The following is a 5,601-nucleotide window of genomic DNA, read 5'->3' on the forward strand; positions in this document are numbered from 1 at the left end:
TGTGCCACCATGCCTAGCTAATTTTTGTATTTTTAGCAGAAACAGGGGTTTCACCACGTTGGCCAGGCTGGTCTTGAACTCCTGACCTCAAGTGATCCGCTCACCTCAGCCTCCCAAAGTGCTGGGATTACAGGCATGAGCCACTGCGCCCGGCCCCTTTTAACCACTTTTAAGTGTATATTTTAGTGGCATTAGTTACATTCACAATGTTGTGCAACCAGCAACATTACCTATTTCTAAATATTTCCATGACCTCAAACAAAAACTCTGTACTCATTAAGCAATAACTCTTCATTCCCCTCTCCTTTCAGTCCCTGGTAAACTCTAATCTACTTTTTGTCTCTATGAATTTACCTATTCTAGATATATATTGTATATAAGTGGAATTATACAATATTTGTCCTTTGGTGTCTGGCTTATTTTACTTAGTGTAATGTTCAGGATATATCCACATTGTAGCATATATCAGAACTTCATTCCTATTTATGGCTGGGAAATATAATGTCCATATACCACATTTTGTTCATTCATCTGTTGATAGACTTGGATTACTTCACCTTTTGGCTGTTGAATAATGCTGTAATGAATATTAGCATTTTGAATCTCTCTTTTCAGTTCTTTTGAGTATGTATCTAAGAATGAAATTCCTAGGTCATATGGTAATTCTGTGTTTAACTTTTTGAACTGTTTTCCATAGGGATCGCAGCATTTTGTGTTCTCACCAAAAGTGTATGAGGGTTCCAATTTCTCCACATCTTTGCCATCACTTGTTATATGTGTTTGTTTTGAAGTCATCATTGTAGGTGTGAAGTACTTATCTAATTACAGTTTTGAGTTGCATTTTCCTAATGACTAATGATGTCAGGCATTTTTTATGTGCTCACTGGGAGTTGTAATATCTTTTCGAGAAATGTCTTCTCAAGTGCTTTGCCTGTCTTTTAATTGAGTTGTCTTTCTGTTGTTTAGTTGTAGGAGTTCCTTACATATTTTGGATAGTCAATCCTCATCAGATATGCAATTTGTGAATATCTTCTTCATTTTGTGGGTTGCCTTCTCACTTTATTAATAATAGCCTTTGCTGGACAAAAAATATGGTCTGCCAATCCTGTTAAGAACTTTTATTCAGTGTTCTTTTTGCATTATTGTTGTACTCAGTTTATATTAAAGTTTTTAAATAATTTTGATGAAGTCCTATTTATTTATTTATTGTTGTTGTTGCTCGTACTTTGGTATCATATCTTGGAATCCATTGTCAAATCCAAGATCACCAAGATTTACCCGTATGTTTTCTTCTAAGAGTTTTATGGTTTTTGCTTTTATATTTAGATCATTGATCCATTTTGAGTTAAATTTTGTATATGGCGTGAGGTAGGGGCCCAACTTCATTTTTTTCCATGTGGAAATCCAGTTGTGCTAGCACCATCTTTTGAAAAGACTATACGTTCCCCCATTGAATGGATTTGGTACCCTTGTCAAAAATCAATTGGCTATAAATGACAGGGTTTATTTCTGGACATCTAATTATATTCCACTGGTCTCTGTGTCTATTCTTATGGCAGTATCATACTGTTTCGATTTCTGTAGTTTCATCAATTTTGAAATCAGAAATGTGAGTCCTCCAGCCTTGACTTTTTTTCCCCAAGATTGTTTTGGCTATTTCAGGTCCCTTGCAATCCCATATGCATTTTTTATTTTTTATTTTTTTGAGACCGAGTCTCACTCTGTTGCCCAGGCTGGAGTGTAATGGCATAATCTTAGCTCTCTGCAACCTCCGCCTCCCGGGTTCAAGTGATTCTCATGCCTCAGCTTCCTGAGTAGCTTGGACTACAGGCATGAGCTACCACGTTCAGGTAACTTTTGTATTTTTAGTAGTGACAGGGTTGCACGATGTTGGCTAGGCTGGTCTCGAACTCCTGACCTCTGGTGATCCACCCGCCCTTGGCCTCCCAAACTGCTGGGCTTATAGGTGTAAGCCAACGTGTCAGGCCACAATTGCATATGAATTTGAGGATAGGCTTTTTCCATTATGCAAAAAAGCTATTGGGATTTTTATAGGGATTGTGTCCAATCTGTACATTGTTTTGGGTATTGTCATCTTAACAAATACTAAGTCTTCCAATTTATGAATGTGAGTATCTTTTCATTTATTTATATCTTCATTAATCTCTTTCAGCAATTTTTTATAGTTTTCAGTGTATAATAGTCCACTTCCTTGGATAAATTTATTCCTAAGTATCTTATACTTTTTGATGCTATTGTAATGCAAATAGAATTGCTTTATTTCCTTTTCAAATATCCACTGCTGATATATAGGCAACTGATTTTTGTGTGTTGATCTTGTAACCTGCAACTTTGCTGAATTCATTTATTAGCTCAAGTAGGTTTCTTGTAGATTCTTTGGTCATAGAGATACAGTTTTACTTCTTTCTTTCCCATTTGGATGCTCTTTCTTTCTGCTTTTTGTCAACTTGCTCTGGCTAGAATTTTCAGTAGGATGTTGAATAGCAGTTTTGAAAGCAGGCATCTGCATTCCTGGTGATCAAACTAATTAAATTAAAATAAATGTAATTATTTAGTTTGAGATGATTAGATTTAAATGGCTAGGTTAGGGCCTTACTCCAATATGATTGGTGTCTGTATAAGAAGAAGAGATATCAGAGTGTGCATGCACAGAAGTATGACCACGTGAAGAGGTAGCAAGAGAGCAGCAATCTACAAGCCAAGGAAAGAGGCCACAGAGGAAACCAATCCCACCAGCATCTTCATCTTGGACTTCCAGCTTCTAGAACTGTGAGAAAATATATTTCTGTTCTTCAAGCCACTCAGTCTGTTAAATTTTGTTATGGTAGCCCTAGCAAACTAATACAAACCTCTCTAGTGGTTTTTTCATTTCAGTTATTCTACTACTTTTCTGCTCCAAAACTTCTGTTTGGTTGCTTTTCATAATTTCTATCTTTGTATTGGTATTCTCATTTTGTTTATACACTGTTTTCCTGATTTTCTTTAGTTTTATCTCCACATTTTCCTTTAGCTCTTTGAACATATTTAAGACCATTGTTTTAAAGTTTTTGTCTAATAGGTTCAATATTTGGGCTTCCTCATGCATGGTTTTTGTCAGCTTCTTTTCTTTTCTTTATTTTTTTTTTTGAGACAGAGTCTCATTCTGTCGCCGAGGCTAGAATGCAGTGGTGCAATCTCAGGTCACTGCAACCTCCACCTCCCAGGTTCAAGCAATTCTTCTGCCTCAGCCTTCCAAGTAGCTGGGACTACAGGCGCATGCCACCACTCCCGGCTAATATTGTGTATTTTAGTAGAGATGGGGTTTTACCGTGTTGCCCAGGCCGGTTTCGAACTCCTGAGCTCAGGAAATCCGCCTGCCTCTGCCTGCCAAAGTGCTGGGATTACAGGCGTGAGCAACCGTGCCTGACCCATATTTTCTTTTATTGAAGCATATGTTCCTGTTTCTTTGTGTACCTTCATGTGATTTTTTGTTTGTTTTTGAAAACTGGACTTTTGTATAGTATATTGTAGCAACTCTGAAAATAAGATTCTTCTCCTTCTTTGGGGTTTACTGTTTTATTTTATTTTATCGTGGTTGTTTTTGTTTTCATTGTTGAGGCCTGTAGTAGTCTTGTTCTAGTAACTTTTCCTATTTTTGCAGAGACTTCCCTTTGTCATGTGTGGTTGCTGAAGTCTCTGTGCCTTAGCTGGTATTCAGTGAGTGGGTTTTTTTGTTTGTTTATTTGTTTGTTTGTTTTTTCGAGACATAGTTTTTGCTCTGTTGCCTAGGCTGGAGTGAACTGGCAGGATGTCAGCTCATTGCAACCTCCCAGGTTCAAGCAATTCTGCCTCAGCCTCCTGTGTAGCTAAGATTGCAGGCACACGCCACCACGCCCAGCTAATTTTTGTATTTTTAGTAGAGATGGGGTTTCACCATGTTGTCCAGACTGGCCTCGAGCTCCTGACTTCAAGTGATCTGCTTGCCTCAGCCTCCCAAAGTGCTGGGATTACAGGCTTGAGCCACCGCGCCCGGCCTACTTTCCATTTCTTATGCATGCTGTCTTGTCCTTCCACTTTCTGTCATGGTAGGATGCAGCAGAGGAGCCTTCGGCACTGATATCCCAGCCTCCAGAACTGTATGAAATAAATCTCTGTTCTTTATAAATTATCCAGTCTCAGGTATTTTGTTTATAGCCACATAAAACTAAGATACGTTTCTTCAGGGCTCATTACATGTGTGGCTGCATCAGGCTCTGGGGGCTGCAAGAGTGCACAACATTGCCACTACTCTCAAATGACTTAATGTTTATTTGATGAACGTTTGTGTACAATATAAAATGGCTACCGGTCAGGTGCGGTGGCTCATGACTGCAATCCCAGCACTTTGGAAGGCCAAGGAAGGCAGATTACTTGAGCCCAAGAGTTTGAGACCTGGGCAACATGGCTAAAACCTGTCTCTACAAAAAAATACAAAAATTAGCTGGGTGTGGTGGTGTGTGCCTGTAGTCCCAGCTACTTGGAAGGCTGAGGTGGGAGGATCATCTGAGCCTAGGAGGTTGAGGCTGTAGTAAACTGTGATTACACCACTGCACTCTAGCCTGGACACCAGAGAGAGAGACCTTGTCTCAAAAAAATAAAGTGCTAGGTGCGGTGGCACATGCCTGTAATCCCAGCACTTTGGGAGGCCGAAGTGGGTGGATCACCTGAGGCCAGGAGTTCAAGACCAGCCTGGCCAACATGGCAAAACCCCATCTTTACTAAAAAATACAAAAATTAGCCGGGCGTGATGGTGGGCGCCTGTAATCCCAGCTACTTGGGATAGTCTCAGCTGGGACTACAGGTGCCCGCCACCATGCCTGGCTAATTTTTTGTATCTTTAGTAGAGACGGGGTTTCACTGTGTTAGCCAGGATGGTCTCGATCTCCCCACCTTGTGATCTGCCCGCCTTGGCCCCCCCAAGTGCTGGGATTACAGGCATGAGCCATCGCGCAGGGCCTAAATCTTTTTAAGAGACTCAGTCTTTGTGGCCTCACACCTGGGGAATAGTCAGCTTCACGAAGTTGGGATGCCACACCTTTGTTTCTTGAACCATTTAGGGACGTGATTCAGGAGAACACTCATCCCCCTACACAAGTCTCTAAAGCTAGCAAATATGGTTTGCCTGTGCTTTCAAGAACTTTTATTCAATATTCTGTTTGTACATATTGTTGTACTCAGTTTATATTAAAGGTTTGTTTTTTCCTAATGTCCTATTTTGTATAGTTTTTGTCAACATGGTGACATTTGGCAAGCGCACAGTGTGGGTTGCTGCATCTCTCTCCACAGTTGTTACCAAGGATCATGTAGGAGAAAGACTTTGAGAACTGGGAGAGAAGTGAGCAAAATTAGGCTCAAAGGAGGTAGATAGGAAGATGCTGGAAAATTAGGTGGGGATTAACAGACATGAACAGAGTTTTAAAATTGTGGTAAAAATATATATATAACATAAAATATGCCATTTTAACCATTTTTTTTTTTTTTTTAAATGAGATAGGGTCTTACTCTGTCACCCAGGCTGGAATATAGTGGCGTGATCTTGGCTCACTGCAACCTCCACCTCCC

The sequence above is a fragment of the Colobus angolensis genome, unplaced genomic scaffold, assembly GCF_000951035.1.
Source record: "Colobus angolensis palliatus isolate OR3802 unplaced genomic scaffold, Cang.pa_1.0 Scaffold102, whole genome shotgun sequence".
Classification (NCBI taxonomy): Eukaryota; Metazoa; Chordata; class Mammalia; order Primates; family Cercopithecidae; genus Colobus; species Colobus angolensis.